We start from the raw sequence: 18,441 nt of genomic DNA, 5'->3' as shown, positions 1-18,441 counted from the left end.
AGCTCTGTGTTAATAGTGATCTGCACAGTTATACACATGGCCATTTGGAGTTGCTGGGGACCTGTTATACAGCTCTACTGGAGCATGCATCGGTAAAAAAAAAAAAAAAAACCTTGCTCAAAGGCACCTCAAGGACAATTGGTAGTGAATGGCAGATTATCACTCACTCACTCCTCCCACCAAGCTGGGGTTTTACAACTGCAGATTCTCTGTGACCTCTGGTAACGATACCACCATCCTCATTTTACTCCTGATCCTAAAGTGAAGAATATCTGTTAAATACAACAACATGAAACAACCATTGTTTCAGTTTCATCTGTTGTTTGGAGAGGCTAACACAGCAGATTTAGTGATTCAGCATCTGGGGCGGGATTGTCTGCACACAGCTCTCAACATGGATGTGGCTGAGCCGGCCGCTAGCAGTGGCAGTTAACAGTGCTAACTCAATAAACAGGGCTAACAACAGTAGCGCTACTGTAGGAGTGAAATCGTGTGATGTAAACATAATTTCCACCAGTTGGTGCTGTTCAGGCAGCTGGTAGTTTTTGTGGCTGGGAAACAGAGAGACAGACGAGCTTGGAGTGACTGAACTGTGTTCAGACTTTACTAAAGTTATGAGGGAAACCCAGAACGTGTTGGACTGTTTTATTCCTTCTCACACACCTGGCAGATACCTTTGCCTTCTTCCCTAAATATCAGTCTGGTAAATATGGAGAAGAGGTTGATCATTTCAGTGCAACACTACCCAGAGCTTTACATCTTTCCCACAGACAATATTATTGGTCTATTAAACACTACAAAACAACGCCTGGCTCTGTAGTTAGGATTTCTGGTAAGCAGGCTATGATACGGTGCCGGTTACGGTCGCTTAGAAACCTCAGCGCAACTTGCCTTTGCGCCCTTGAAAGTTGGCACAGAGTAGGCACAAGAAGAGCGTCTATAGCACCCAACCTTGAATTTTCCTGGCAGTTAATGACGCAGTATGTGTTTTGCCCCTTAGGATGAGCTGTTAGTATCTACATATTGAGTGGATTCTCGTCCACGGACTCAGCCATGTTCTTCTACAGTAGCCCCTAATCTACAATCAAACAGTGGCTCTAGACAGGGCCACTTGCGTTTTTGTGTCGGCCACTGTAGTTCCCCTACACATTTGGCACACTGGAGAAGTTTCAGTTCTGCAACCTCACTGCTAGATGCCACTAAATCCTACACACTGGACCTTTTAAGGTGTTCTGATGGATGGACATATCACTCTCCACATTTTGTTTAATTTATTGTTGCTAAAAGATATTAGATAGGAGTCTTGTTTATTTTTTTCCCCACAACAAATTGTGTCTATATGAAGGTACTGTGAATAAATTTTAGCCGCTTGACAGTTATCACCTTTACACTTAGGTTGAGATCAGGGATCTTAGTGTATCAAACACCTTTATTGTTCACATAAAATCTTGAGACAAGCTGTTAAGTGTTACATCAACAGACTGCAAAGAATTCATTACATTATTACTCAAGGAGGCTGCTTTGCACAGAGCCTCTTTGTTTCTCATTTGAGTATTTTGTTATATTTGCCCCATTTAATCAAGACATTGTACTCAATCATTAAAATGTGATTTTAAATTGTTTCCAATACATTACACACAGCAAATGGTACTGCAGCCACATTTAAACACTGTTGAAATGGGAAATTAAAAATAGGAGGCACATTCTCTGCCTTCAGGTGGTAGTATTGGTTCTCTGTGGCCGTCTCATAGTCACACTGACTGTCCACTGGGGGCACTATATGACCTAAATTTTGTCTTGCCGTTGATCTATTTATAAAGTCTGCACAAGTGCATAAGGAATCTGAGATGATTGATACTACTTGATTGACCAAAAATGGTTGTTTTTTACAACTTACACAAGGGCAAACACAATTTCTCCTGTGAGCAGGTGACCATCATAGATTGGATTCAAAATACACTTTAAATGGATTTTTCTGTGGACGTCCTCTTCCCCACTGTCTCCCTCTCCCTGTGTTGTGAGAGTGATAGAATTACTCTGCAGAGAGGGGGATGAAATTATACAGCGATATAGATACCCAGAGGACCCACCAGCAGCCACAAGCAAACACTGTAATTGCCATACACATTGAAAATCTCTCGTGACAAGTGGTGACAGCAAAGACTTGCACCTTCAGGTAAACAGAAGTGGTTGTCAGGGACAGAATATAGGCATTGATTCATAACAAATCAACACTGCACAGATGCTTTCCCTTTTTAAATGAAATTTTGTCCACTTGTAAAACACGGGCGGAAAAACATCCAACATCCTCTCATCGTTTTACTCTGGCTGGAACAAAGAAAATGCAGATCTGTCCTAAATCCCAGTTTACAGTGAGCTGTTGGTTGTTGAGACCGTGTCACGACCAAAAGGCCAGACTTTAATCTAGTTTGTGATTCCCATACAAGCCAATAAAGTACTCTTGAGCAAGATCCTTTATAGCCCCTACCTGTGTTGGGAGTGCTGCAGTGGCTTGTTTGTGACACAGTAAAGCAAAAGGTGGGAGGCATCTGGGGGTTAAGAAAGCAAAAGTCTGAAGGCACTCTGTCTTGTGTTCAGCTGGCCTGCATTTCACAACATTTATGTACACAGGGTTTCTTGCTTTGGTGTTCCGAAACCTCCTCATTTTGACAAATAAGGCAACTTTCATCTTGTTAATGAGTATTTTACATCAGCACAGATGATTCATTTCAGTTTAAAAAAAGCACTACAGCAACATTATCACCCTATGAATTGACATACATGTCAGCAAATTATTTCAACGTATCCTCATACGATGGTTCACATGAACAAATTAGCACCCCACAAATAATGTACTGCTTAACGTAAAGTTACATGAAATTAGGTCACGGTTGACCCCTTTCATTTACACATGGTCATTTCCTCCACTGTTCATATAAAAGATTGAAACAGCTTTGATTCTTAGACCTGGTGTTTCGATCAGAAGCCAACTGCTGCATGACTGGAGGAGAAAAGGCAAGTTATTTCTTGTGAGAATCTATAAAGTGCATGACGACGAAGGTATTTACGACTCCTCTCAATGCTACATTTACACTAACAAGACTTCTCTGATACGCAACTCTTCCTCATTATCAGTCATACCAACAGGAAAGAACAGAGGGGTTGGGGGGGGGGGGGGCACATAAAGGGCACAGTATGACCTAAAGTTGACGAAGCACAGAGGGCCTTTTTGTTTAAATTCCTCAGGAGAGATGGAGATAGAGTGCCCTTTCATGCTGTTAAACACACACACACACACACACACACACACACACACACGTTACTATCTCGACAAAGACGTACATTTATGTTTGTGTATCACACATGTGTTCATGGTGCTGGGGTACCACAACTCAACATATGTCCTATATCACTGTTTTCTGAGGTCATGGATCCACTAAGACTGCTTGTGGGTGAAATGTAACAGAATGAAGAAGGCTAGGTAGGAAGTACTCTCTCTATGTAACTGGGCATTTTGTCATTCAATAGGCTACCTGTTTAGACTTTCTTTTTTGGTCTACGGGAGACAAAGTTGACTGAGACTAATGATAAGCACATGACAAGAATCCGAAACAAATGTTTGGACTGAGTTTACCAAATGACCTCAAGAAAAAGACTGGAATCAATGTCTGGGAGTGAGTCATTTACCTCTGCCTCTGTGAATGTGCATCTGCAGCCTGAGGTTTTGCAAATTGGGAAGTTAATGATCAGGCTGGCTTAAAATAGAATATAAACTAAAAGGGAGCAAAATAATCATGCTCATAATTCTTTGCAAAATCGGCCATTTGCATCTCTGTAAAGCAATTGCTGTTAATTATGGCCTGGAAGCTGGTGACTCAAAGAAAACTCTCTACCTTTGTGTGATCATAGATCCCACTGTAAGATGTCATTTGTAACATAACAACAATCAAAACCAAAGAATTTCACTTTGATCATCAAACGTTCAGTGTGACCTGAAATAGTCGTGTACATGTCAGGCTAGTGAAAATAGTGGTGTCAGTCAGGATTTTGCAGCTTTAAATGAATATAGGTAGCTTTGAATTATGTTTGGCAGCATGGTGGTGCAGTAGTTAGCAGTGTCACCTTAAAGCAAGATGGTTCCTGGTGTGAACCCAGGGCGGGGGAGTCCTTCTGTGCGGAGTTTGCATGTTCTCCCTGTGCCAGCATGGGATTTTTTCGGGTTCTCCGGTTGCCTCCCACAGTCCACATACATGCAGGTTAATTGGTGACTCTAAACTGATTGTAGATGTGAATGTTACCTGTGAATGGTTGTCTGTTTCTATGTGTCAGCCCTGTGATAGTCTGGCGACCTATCCAGGGCAGTGACGGACTCAGGATGTTTGAAGGGCAGGGGCGAAAAGGAAAAAAGGGCACCTACTGCATGACATGGGGACAAGAGGGCAGCCAAAAGGGCACATCCGCTCATTTTCATCATTTAAGAGGGCAGCTGATAGGGCACATCCTCTCATTTTCGCCACTCAAGAGGGAAAACCACACTGGCAGGTACAGTCGGCGCCACGTTATGCAATCAAGGCCACAAACGCTAACTAAATGCCAAATCACTCAATTTCAGCATTTCATCTGATTGGAAACGTTAAACTGACAAACACAATATTGTTGGCCTGTCTCAGTGTCCCTTTTCCTTCCTGTCCTTACTGAAGAGAAATGATCCTACTGAATGGCCAAAAGTGCAATACTTCGATGTTTACAACTATTTGATCGAATCATTAAGGAAGATCACAATCTAACCTAACAAAGATCAAACCCAGGCATTACAGAGTGTCTGGCCAAATTAGCAAAATGCTTGCTGCTCACAGCATGCTGTCAGGATCCTCTTCTCATTCTTCCTGCTGATGCCTCTTGTCTTATTGCTTAAAAGGCTCTGTTTTTCTGTTGAGCAGCTTATGTAAACTTAGCTCTGGGTTCTTTACCCTGTTAGTATGGCCTACTGCATCTCACCATGCAGCAACTTCTCAGCTTTTTTCTGTTGTTTGCTAACAAGTTTAAGTGACAGTGAGGCACCTCGATGGAGAGCAATGAACTGTTTTACCCTCCAGTGGGGGACGGACTTAAATGCCCTCTGTCTCCATACTAAGCTTTATGATTACACTGCAATGCTGAACACTGATAGGTGTTTATGTTACTCTTAAAGAAACAGTTTGACATTTTGGAAAGTGCTAGGGTTAGATGAGAAGATCGATGCCACACTCATTTTTGCCCACTCTCTAAATGTGGCTACAACTGGCAGCCAGTAAGCTCAGCAGGGGAAATCGCTAGCCCGGCTCTTTGCAAAGGAAACAGAACCTGCCTACAAGTACCTCCAAAGCTATCTAAGTAACACCATACATCTTGTTAAAAAACAAGGTACAATTTTACAAGGAATTATACTTAATGTCGGACTATTTCTTAGCCAACACAGTGACTTCCTGGAGTCTCTGCTGGTTGCCTGGCAAACTGCCTGGCAAATTGCTGTTCCCAGCCATAGACTGTAAAAGCAATGGACATAGCTACCATGACGTCACCCATTGGTTTGTGGACACCTAGTCTGAGTGGGTGGAAGTTCACTGCATAAATCAGCCTCTCATTGGGCGGAACGAGCCACCCGCTGAAGTCCCGCCCTACCACCTCCGGTTGTGTAGCAGTTTTCAACCGTTTTCAACACATCCTTTACTAACTTTTGCGGTGTTTGATCTTGCGGGGATGTAGCCATTTTTCTGCCATGGTTCACGTCCTGTAGGCGATATTTTTGTGGGCGTGTTACACCAAAACCTGTTTCCCCCCGGCAATATTTTTGCAAGCGCACCGTTGCTGTGGCACCGCCCAGAACGATTATAATTAGTTGAAAGAAATACAAGCAGCCGGGGTGTTTTTTTCTCCAATCTTAAAGTGAGAGTCAACCCAGCCAGACGTTTCTTTTCTTGAGAAAGGTCTGGTGAGTGAGACTAGTGGACACCTGTTCTGAAGCCTTGAGTTCAGCATGGCCATCTTGTTTTTTTGGAGCCAGAAGTGACCATATTTGGGTGAGAAGTTTGCACTGTAGAGAAGCATGGGGTTGATCCAACTGAGAACCCGAGGACGCTGCTTTGAGTGACAGTCTGTCACTCAGTTATGCACAAGTCTTAATAAAATGTAAATGGGTGGTTACATAAAGAAATCAGCCCTCCTACAGTTGTCATGAAGAGGGAAATAGCTATAGAGGCCAAAATATTTTTTGTACCAAGCTGTAAATATGGTTATTTCTGCTGTAAAGTTGGGCATTTTGGGATCGACTGGCTTCTGGTGCCAGCCTCAAGTGGCCATTCAAAGAACTGCAGTTTTTGGTACTTCCATGTTGGCTTTATTTCAGAGCCAGGCTAGCTGTTTCTCCCTAATTCCAGTCTTCATGCTAAGCTAAGCTAACAAGTTGCCGGCTGTATCTTCATATTTACTGGACAGATATGACAGTGGTATCAATCTTCTTATCTAACCCCCAAATGACAGCAAATAAGTGTATTCCGCAAAATGTTGAACTGTTCCTTTAACAGTGACTATTGGCATCATGCAGTGACAAAATCCCACCCTAGATCATCTTTACATGTGCATGATGAGAGGAATCAGAGCATCCAGCCAGCTACTAAGGAGGGGTCACCCAGCTGTCTGGAGCGGGGCCGTGTTAGTCAGCTACAGCGAGGGAGTGCTGCTGCCACCAGCCTGTGAAATCACCGATCTGATGATGGGAGTCGTCCCCCTGACAGCACAGGAAACGGTGACAGTGGAGGTTGGAGAATGAGTCTGGTGAAATATGGGCCTGTCAGAGGGGAGAGAGGCTGAGCACAGTGGTGCAGGGCCGTCGCTCCCCGTGACTGACTTCATCATTGACACTCCCCATGGAGCCAGTGGAGTTGTGGGTGGGTGAGTGGGTGTGGGAGCGGGGGGCTTTTGCGGGGACCCGATTAAGGCTAGAAGCCCATCTTCCCTCCACAAGATCTCCTCATTTGTTCGAATTGCCTGGGACTATAAACACGAATATCCCAACTTCAATTTCTGCCTTTCAAGGAAGGAAAGCCTTAATGAGAATTTATTGCCATGTTGTTGTAACCGTGTGGACTCCTAGGGATGCTGGAGGAATTGTCCATTTGCATACTCCTTAGAATTGATGAGTGGGGAAAGTGAGGGAACTAAGTTATAAGAGTGGGTGCTTTTTTTGCAGCCAACACCAAATACAAGCCAGATGTTTCAGTGATGAGGCAGGCGGTATTTAAACTGTCAGGCAGTGCACTCGAGTGTGTCTGGTGCCTATGACACAAGCTGCTTCTTTGTCTCGTATAACGCCCATCGCTTTCGATGTGGAGTGTTAACACAAGAAGTGAAATGTTTGTTAACTCAGATATATATGGTGGAGTCAGCTCTGCACAAAGTGTGCGCAGGATGAGGTGTTATCAAAACAAATGAGCCAGCAACTGCAGCTGCATGTAAATCAGAGCACAGTTTTTCGCCTCTCACTATTCAAATGTCTTCAGCCATTCACTATCTCCCAGCCAGTGGTTTCTCATCTGCATCTATTCTTCCTTTACAAAGCCAGCCTTTCCTCTTACCTATCCCATGCAGCAATGTGTTTATCCCTACGGAAATGAAGATTTCTTCACATCTTTATTCATTTAATTAGGTCGCAAAGCAGAGCTAGAGCCAGAAGATGAATTACCTGTGGCCTTGATATTGTGCCACAGAATCTCTACACAGTAGGCTCTGCAGAAATTAGACCTCAAGTCTGGAGGTGGGCTTTTTGGCAATGTCGGCTCACAGACTAGTCCCTATTCTCTCTTTCTACTAAATTCAATTATCCTCACATAAACCTGCTGGAGTGAAGAATGGAGGTCTCAAGTCATGTCTTTTAGGTCTGTCTCAGTGTAAGCCAGCTGGTTAAATTAGGGTGGAGGGGTTCGAGTATTTGTCAGTAGTCTTTTTATTGATATGTGAGAAAGTCTAACAAATGTATCAGAGAACTTTGTCACTGTCCAGGATAGAGAGCGCGTTAACACGTTTAGGACTTGTGGTTTTAACATTACATCTGTAAATGTAGCAAATTAATATTAAAAAAACAAACAAAACGCCTGAGAGATAGTAAAAACTATTAAATAAAGATGTATGCATTTAGTAAAAGCTTAATTAAGCTCCTTCACATGCAGCATGTGGATTAGCGAGGCAAAGTGCCCCCGACAAAAAGTCTGATTAAACACAAATAATAATTATAATTTGAGCACAAACACTCCCTCGTGACGTGACCTCGCCATGAACCAATACACACACTGTGGCTAAAATGGGACAGGGGTGGGGAGGGTGAGCAAATTACTGAAGCTGAATGTTGTCACCTTGTCATCAGTGTCACCACAAACTTATGATTATGCTCTGCAAGAGTGAAATAAATGTCAGATCAACTAAACTATCTGGTGCACGGGGGAAGAAAAAAAAGAAGGTAAAGAAGATAGGAGCAGGGATGTCATTTTGTAATAATATTTTTCAAAGTGAAGGAAAAGGTTACGGGAGAATTGGGAGTTTGTCTTATTTATTCACTTTATTTATTGTATTCAATTTATTATTTCGTGTTTATCATCTTCACAACTTGCCGAAGGTGCTACATAGATTACACTGTGATCATGGCCAAGCAGAGATGTGATGGATGTTATAGAGGGACAGCACAGCCTTAGTAGATGATGATAGGTCAGTGATGACAGGCATAACAACCTCCACAATCTGCTTGTACTCATCACAGATCCCCAAGGTCCGACCCCTTTCAAATTCATCACCGCGCAGGCAGTGATACTGTAATGGCCTGCTATCATCCTGCTTTACTGGTAATGCCAGAAATTTAAGCCAAAGGCCATTCACGATACAGAGCCCTCATTTGGTCATGAGTGACAACTTCAAACACCGAAAAAGGTGTTTCCTCGTGTTTTTCCATTTTCAGCATCAGCAGCATTACACCCATGGCTCCTGTTCCCGCGGGGGTATTGTGTATTCAATGACGTCTTGCCACTGAGAACGCTGGAAGATCTAATCAGTCCTGCTTCACTTCACTTGATCTGTTTCCTCAATTAGGTTGCAAGCTTGCAGCTGCAAAATGGTTGTTGCTTTACATGGGTTTGCTGGTAAAGTGAACGCAGCTTGCTGTAAGCGGAAATATTTGTCTTGAGGTCCTTTACAGCCCTCCCTACAGATCTTCTGCTTATCGATGATCAGACGTAACATTTTGCTGCCCAAAGCGAAGTATTTACATATGTAATGGATTTGCTCTTATCATGTTGCAACCTCATCTGTGTGAGCCCTTCCCTTTTCTCAGGATACCACTACACTATCTTGCCACATGTTCCTTTGATCAGGCGCCAGCAAGTTTGCAGAGCTCACGCACAGAATGAGAGGGGCCTGCAACATTCAAGGGGAATTACAAAATGCCTGTTGCTTTGGATGTAGTCAGAAATGCAACCCTGTCTTCTAGAAATTGCAACTGTATGTTATTAAACTGCTTAATTAGGTTGTTTTGGAAACTTAATGGCTGCCTGGATTATGCTCAGTGACAACGTTTCTTTCAGGTAACAAAGACTACATTCATGTAACCTGTGGGCTTTGGAAGACTGCAGGTGGGGAGGGTGGCAGGCGTATAGTGCAGGACCTTGATTACCAGAACTTTGGGTTTGCATCCAGACTCCTTTCTTGGGTTTCAACAACAAAGCACTTTGGTTAAGATGAGGGAAAGATCATGATTTCAGTAAGATGTTATTTAAAAAGGGAATAAAAAAAATAATGCTGTAGTCACTTCAAGTGCATACTGTAATGCAAGACTGAAAACAACTGAAATACATTGTCAGTTAACATTTTGCTAGTAAAATCAGGCTGTTCTCATGTACTTATGAAAAGTAACATACCACAATTTGTTTATAATCCAAGTAATCAAGAGCCAGTTGTAAGAAAGTAGTATAAACACCACAAAACACAAGATTTTCCCAAAGGCGGCCAGTGTTCGGGACCATGTGAAACCAAATGAAATCAGAATTATTTTTACACCTTGTTTCCACATAGCGGCGTAAAGAGATGCATTTCCTTGCGTTGAACACTAGGGGGCGAACTCCTTGTACTATAACATGAAACAAAACTTTGGAAATGAGGCGTATGATATATCATCACCATGTTTCTTTCCTAAACCTATGTAACTGCACTCGCTTAAAGCTAACCTACCTAACTTTACATTGAGGTCTTAATTTGACTACGCCATTTGTAGAGCGCAAATTTGTTAGATAACATATGAATGTTTTAAATGAAGATTTTGCTGATACCCTCAGTATCAACATTTTTGCAACTTGCTAAATATGTTATTTATCAACATTTCCTTATTATTTTAATAAAAAACATAACTAGCTGGGCATTATATATCCATCCATCCATCCATCCATCCACCCATCCATTTTTGTCCAATTGCTTATCCTCCTGAGGGTCGTGTGGGGGCTGGAGCCTATCCCAGCTGACACTGGGTGAGAGGCAGGGTACACCCTGGACAGGTCACCAGACTATCACAGGGCTGACACATAGAGACAGACAACCATTCACGCTCACATTCACACCTAGAGTTACCAATTAACCTCGCCTGCATGTCTTTGGACTGTGGGAGGAAGCCAGAGTACCCGGAGAGAACCCACGCTGACACGGGAAGATCATGAAAACTCTGCAAGGGAGGGCTTCTTCACTGTGCCGCCCAACATAATTCAAAGCTACCTATATTCATTTAAAGCTGCAAAATCCTGACTGACACCACTATTTTCACCAGTCTGATAGGCATATGACTATTTCAGGTCACACCAAACGTTTGATGATGAAGTTAAATTCTTTGATTTTGGTTGCTGTTATGTTACAAATGACATCTTGCAGTGGGATCTATGATCACCACTATGTCATTTGGCATCTCTATCATTACCAAATTACTACTTTTCACTTTTCTCCAGGTGCTCTGGCTGACATGAGGAGAACATCAGGCTCCGCACAGAGGGGCTCCCCCAACCTGGGTTTTAACCAGAAACTCTCTGGCTTTGAGGTGACACTGCTAAGCACTGCCACCAGGACATAGGGCTGGAAAATTCATTATTAAGAAGGTAGTTTTAGATCTTTTTTGCTGCTTGGATTCCTTTGGGATGGAGCCCTAAGTGCAAAGTGTTTTACACCACAAGGAGTACCTCATCATGATTTATCTCCTGGATCAGGAAAACCATTGCCGCTGCACAACCCCTCACCAGATCTGAATAATCTGACTCCTACAATCACTTTATTATGCAAGAAGCTGTTCTGACCATTTATACAGACACTTCCTCTTGCTACATGCTACTAGCTATGCTAATTTGTCCCCACCAGTCTCCTCCTGTCCCAGTTTCTTATGAACATGCTTGCGTTGGCATCTCTGGCGTTGTGCATCATGTATATTTCGTATCTCGGCAATGCAGTATGTGTGGGATATTGTTCTGTACACCCCCTGGGGTATTTTTATGTGCTCCACTCAGAATTGCACACTGTTTGGATTCACTTGGGAAACACCCTCTAGCACATCTCTGATAAATACAATTGCATATTCATTTGTTGCAAGAAACGGTCCTGAATCATTTACGAAACTCAAATGCATTGACAGCCATTGCAGAATCCGCTGCTGGGAATGTGCTGCAGTATGTCCTTTTCATTGTCAATAACAAGAGCACGAAGCTAGCACTGTAAAAGAGGCTCCTGGTGGACATTGTGCATTATTGCCTACCATCCACAGAGGAATATAAGGCTTCATTTAAGCTGCTTAAACCAGCAGCTGCACGAGAAAACATAGGTGCAAAAACAGAGGTGTGCTCATGAAAAATGGATACATAACTGAGACTTTTCAATGGGACAGACAAAGACTGTCCGCACTTTTTGGAAAAATACCTCTAAGTAAAACAATTCATTGCATCATTTGGCGTCTCTCTCCCTCATTACGAGCTACCCATCTGTCTTTCTCTCTCTCTTACACACACACAAATATGTATACACAGACACACACTAACACACCAACATAAACACATACGGTCAAAGTCGAGTGCATGGCGTCACATACTGCAGCACTTTCACAAAACAACATAATGTGGCATAGAGAGCTGGAATGGGGTGATTTCGTGTGGGCAGCCTGAACAAACAGCCCATACCAAGAGGAAGTCCCATCACGGGGGTCAGGGTTTTTGTTAGGACAGCCCAAATATGAGAGTGAGAACAGCATATCAAAACAACCAGATAATGGATTCTTACTCTTCTGGGTGGGGGTTTGGGGAGGGGTGCAGGAAATACTTCTACGAGGAATTTGTGTTTCTCCAAATATTATATTTCACAACTGAAACTAACCACACTGTCACCAGTTTACTAGATACACTGCACAATCAAAGGCAATCAAATACAGCTGCACTGTAATGAATGTTTCCTTTGAGAATCTTTTCATGTCCACTCTTTGACTATTTGACTCACTTTTATTGTCAATTTTCAGGTTGTGGGTCAAACTACCTCACCACAGTGACCATTGCTATCTGAACAAACAGAGCTTTCAAACATATGACATGATCTTCTTCAGCAGATGACGTTTGCCCAGTTACCAAGGAACGAGATGTAAGATTTTTGGGGGGGTCTTTTTGCCTTTATTTGATAGAACACTATAGCGTAAAAGTGGGAGAGAGAGGGAGAATGACACGCAGCAAAGGGCCACAGGTTTGATTCCAACCCACGGTCCCTTGCTGCATGACATTCCTCCCGCTGTGGCAGGGACACAGCCTTTGTTCATGGGGCGCCTGCTGTACCAGGTGAGCTAGTAGGTACCTTGAGATTTCAGGGGTTTTTTACATTAAAGTTATAAGGGCTAAAAAAAGAGAGATGAAAACTTTCATTTTATCTTATTTTCTTTTCTAATTATCCTTATCTTGTCAAGAATGAAAATGAAAAGGTGGGGGAGGGAACAGTGTTGTTGTATCTGATGTCCTTTCAATAGAAATTAAAGTAAAATGAACATTTGGGCAACCAGCTGGATTACAGTTTATCTTCTAGCCTGAATAAAACTAAAGAAATACAATTTTCAACCTGCCTCTTCTTTGATTGACTCTGTGCATGTGTGTGCTTCTGTGCAAGTGTGTGTTGTGTGTTGTGTTTGCATATACTCTATGGTCCTCTCCTCTGCTTTCCTTTCATTCCCTCAATCTTATTTTTCAGAGACTGAATCAATGTTTTGGAAGGCAAGTCCTCATATTTCTATTGAAGTAGATTATTTCTTCAGAGGTTGTGATTTTTGTTCCCACTTGAATGGTTTTCTGTTAAAAAAGTGACAACAGATTATCTTGACACTTAGTCATAAAAGTGTGATGGAGCTTGTAATCACTCCACAAGTACTGTCCATTAGTCTACATTTCCATTTCAAATGACAAGATGGTACAATGCTGCTACCTCTTTTGCAGTTATTGTTACTATACGGTTATGAGAAACCTGCAACAATGTTTGAGGAAAACAAAACAGTAGAGTGTGAGTAAGACACTTCTGTCCTGACAAAACCAAGAATATTAGTTTTTGTATATTCCTTATTAAGTTTTGATAACATTATGAGCTCTCTCACTGTTGCGCTTGGTGTCTGTTTGCTGCCCAATGAGGTCAGGTGAAATGTCAAATGATAATTGGCAACACAAACCTTTCTGACGAGAGTTAAAGCTGATGTGCGGACCTTTCGTCTCCCCCCTCTGGCAGTGACAGTAATTACATAAACCATGTTTACGCATGCCTATGCCGTATGCCTGCAGGGGAGTTGCCACATTTCCCCTGCTCTCAGGAGCACCTATCCCTCCTCTGAGTGCAGTTTCTTTTTCTCTGGAGCATCGACTCCAGAAACTTTTCTTGGTCGCTTTGTAGGATTTTCTGCCATAGCTTCCACCACACTGCTAGCTGCTGCCCCGTTGCTACGTTCTCTTCCTACTGCTCTGGCTGGTTGACATAAACCGCTTCGCTTCTGGTGCACAAGCATGAAAAAGGCATGATGTGATTTTGCCAAATAGGACATGCTCCTGGATGAACACCCGACATTGGGTTCCTGGATTTGCATCACAGCCCTCTGACATCATCAGTGTGCTGCTCCTCTGCTTCTTTTAAAATGAGCCTACTTTGTGCTTCTTCAGAGCTAAGCTAGTTTTCCAAATTGAAGTTTCTAGTTGAACAAACAATCCTCAGTAACACTGAACAAAAACCTTGTAGGCTACTGCAGGGTTAGCGAGTTAGCTTGCTAACTAGTCTGGCTATACTAATGAGTAACCTTGCCAATAGACAAGACTCTTAAATTAGTCTGCTAACTAGGTAGGCTAAGCTAACAGGCAAGCATGCGAATAGCCTAGAATATACTGTTCAATTACAATGAGTAAGGATAACAGCATTTTTCAGTTGCAATTTCCTGCAATTAACACATTTTCCCTCCTTTTCCCATCTTGAGCCTGGAAGGATTTGAATAGGTTAATCCAGGACCATCATCATCATCATCATCATCACTGATTCTGGATAATTTGTTTATGTAGACATCGACATAGCGGTGATTGTCCTAAATCAACATCTGCAATTCTATTCAGGATCAACATGGCAATGATGGTCAAGATCAACATCAACAAATTATCCAGGGTCAACATGAAGATGATAATCCTGGATCAAAATAAGCAGCTCTATCTAGTGTCAACATGTGAATGTTGGACCTGTATCAATATCTTATCCTGAGACAACATGGTGATGATAGTCCTGGATCAACAAGTTTTCCAGGACCAACATGGCAATGATGTCCCTTGATTAACCTCAACAAATTATGCAGGATAAGGATAATGATGATGGTTCCAGATCAACAAACCAATTATCCAGAGTCAACATGGCAGTAATGGTGCTGGATCAACACGAGCACTGCAATCTTGCAACTTCTTCTCCTTTGGACCTGCAAAATGATCTTATCTTTACTCTTAATGTTCACAAACAATATTTTAGTCTATCGGCAAATTTCCTTGTTAGCATAGTCAGCCTAGTTAGCAAGCTAACTCACTAACCCTGCTAACCCTGATACTGAGGATTTTGCTTGTACTGACTTCCATTTGGAGAACTAGCTCAGCTCTGAAGAAGCACAAAATGAATATTGACAGAAGCACAGGAGCAGCACACTGATGATATCAGAGGGCTGTGACTGGTTGATTACAATGTTGGACCTGGAATGCGATGTGGGATGTTGATCCAGGAGCACATCCTACTTGGCAAAATCAGACACCACAACTGCGGTATTCTGCAAAATACAGAGAGCTTTCCCTGGCAACGATGGGTCTTCTCAGCATTGTGTGAACTCCCTTTGCAAGGGCTTAAATGTTATGGACATTCTTTTATATGTTTAAAGTCCTGTACTCTAGCTTTAACTTGGAAGAAATTAACCAACCTGTGGTTGTGGGGTGACAGCGTGTGGCACAGGCCGATTACTTTTAGGAATGTCTACACACATCTTGCAGATTGTGGAAAATCCACTGCAACGTAAAAACTAGTGTGACTGATTCATTTATGCACAGCACCAGTGCCACCACCCAGCATCCAATGTTCGATGTTTGCAGGCATCTTATATGCAGTGTGTATTTTTTTGTATCTATAAAGGTCAGATTTGCATCCCTGCCTGAATCATGCATGACAGAATTACATACAGTACCCAGGAAAATGCCTTAATGAATTAAACATATTACACCTAATCTTTTATGACGGAGAGGATTTCGGTAACTTGTCACACCTGTCACACAGCATTTCCTTACAATCTACTGATACATATTCTGTGTAAACCTCATATGCAGAAGCGCAGGGATCCACTGCTGGATGAGTGGTGCATAGCGTTCATATTCCATTCAGTGCACACAGCAGATGTGTGAATGTATTTATTGTATATGACATTTTTGACAGGTGTTCGCGGTTAGAAAAATACAAATTTCATCACCACATGTCAAAGATGCTGTATAACTGTCACCTACTCTTGTGCTGTCATTCCATTGAATGTCAGAATCATGTTGTTGCATCTCGTCAGTGAGCGTACAGTATGATCATGAGCTACCCGAGTTGAAAAATGCAGATCAAATTAAAGAGCTGGCTATTAAATTGGATACCAAACAACCCCTGACTAAGTGACATATTTTATGGATATTCCTTAATATATCTAATGCATAACAGTAAGGGTACAAACCAGCTGATAAACTGTACAATTAACCCAAATGTCTGACTGCAAGGGGTCTGTGTAAAATGAGTGATTCTAATCATTTCTGGGCAGATTATTTTCTGTGAATATCGCATCAGATATGAGGTTGCCTGATATTTGTGGGAACTTTTTGTAGGATTATTTTTTTTTTTTTTATTTCGTTATTTATTCTTATTTATTTCAATTTTAATTCAGTATTTTCCTTCTCCTTTTTTGGCTCCGTGGTTGTATTAACTGGGTACTTTTCTAATGCAGGAAGAAGTAGTTTAGCAGAGGATGAAGGTTCTTTGATTATAGTTTGTGTTCAGGTTTTCATTGCGCCCCCAGAGATTTCTTTTAAATTTATGTCTTGAATAATAATCTCAACTTTTTATTTCATTTCGGGTTTTTTTTTCTCACATAAATCAATTACATGCAGAAATACAGGCCTACTACCAATAAAGAAGGCCTTTCGACCCCTATGATGCATTGGTGACCCCTCGTGCCCCGAGGTTGAGAACCAGTGCTTTGAAGTAATTTCAATTAAACCTCTTCTTAAAAAGCCCACTCTAGAACCAGGCATTTTAACCAACCAGACCTATATCGACCTATATCTTCTTTAGCTCGCTACTTACCAAGTCCATTAGTTGGCCATTAAATTACAATTAAAGGGGTATTCCACCAAGTTGTCATTGCATTCCCATAAAGTTAAGGATTTGTGAGAGACTTCTAAAAAGAAGGATTCAAATCAAAGAAGCAGAGGTTGACATGTCCTGACTTTTATTATCTAGTGTGGGCCAACTCCAGAAATACTGGTTCCTACATTTCCCATAACTCCGTAGCATCTGCCATTAGACTTACCTTGTCTGATAAATGACCACCTCTTTGAAACTACACAACCCAAGTTTGTAATCCAAGCTATTTGTCAGAGGTAATTGATTTTTGATGCTGTTAAGCAGTGATACTCAACCTATGTTAGCGGGCCCAACCTGGCCTGCAACAGGGTATTGGGAATTTCCCAATGCACAAAATCAACTGATTCATACTGGGAATTTGTTTTTCTTCTTTGAAGGTCTTAGAGTTCATCAAAATAGAGCCCGGTTTTCAAAAAACGTACCAGGGGAGGATCCTACGGAGCCCCCAACAGAGGTCCAGACACAGCCCCTAATGTCTTCAAATGCTAGATACACCCCTGTTCACTGCTAGTGTTTGTAATTATATCTCATTGATATCCTCATAGTTCACTGTTGACTCTCTTTAGTCCGTATCACTGCTGTATTAATGAAAACCAAATATTTCCTACTGTGGCTGGTTCACAAAAAAAGTGGCAACACATGGGGCGGGTTTATGCAAAGCAGGCCCAGGAAATGCAATATTTTTGTCTCCAAGGTTAGTGCTAACTACGATTGCCTACAAAACAGCAGCATGTCAGCTGTAAATATTGCAGGGACAAGAAGGCCCAGTTACAGTGAGCTGCTGATGAAAAGCTGCAGGGAACAGACTGCATAACAATAACATCTCCGCAAGGGAATCAACTCCTGTTACAAGGTGCGTTTCTATGCACTTTTTTTATGTGCATTGTCATTTTGGACATAAAAAAACTGAATATAAATGCCAAAAGTTTAAAAAAAATCTCAAAATATTGCCAAAAAAGCTTTTACACTGGAGGAAAAGTTGATGTATTGATTAAAGGTAAATGCGACAGATTCAGTGAATATGATGACACACAGTCATTGTATCGGCCACGGTAAGCTCTCTTTGTGGTCTCTGGATTTCTTTATGCACACGGGCTGTTTCCAGAACTCAAAACTGTCTTCAAATCACTCTTTTTCCATTGGCCAGTGTGCACTGTTATGATACAAGCATTGTTTTTCTTGATTTGAAGTTTGACTGTCGCCATTTTAATTATGTCATCTTGTTGCATGGTCTTCTGCAGTGGCACCTAATTGGAGAATTGGCGCCACCTACTGCTTATCTCCATGAACCTTAATGTTCGCGCAACAGCAGTGGTTGGAAAAACATATAAATTCGCATTTTCTTGAGCTAATTTTCTGAAAACTCTCTTGAAATTTGTGCTACAATTGTATAAAACCCAACTACTGCTGTTGTGTGGAAAACTGCTCACCTCATGTGTGCTATGAAATCACATTACAACTCATGACATGATGGAGGAA

The sequence above is a fragment of the Epinephelus fuscoguttatus genome, linkage group LG2 (genome assembly GCF_011397635.1).
Source record: "Epinephelus fuscoguttatus linkage group LG2, E.fuscoguttatus.final_Chr_v1".
Lineage (NCBI taxonomy): Eukaryota > Metazoa > Chordata > Actinopteri > Perciformes > Serranidae > Epinephelus > Epinephelus fuscoguttatus.
The sequence above is the reverse complement of the archived record's forward strand: the minus strand, read 5'-3'. Positions refer to the sequence as shown.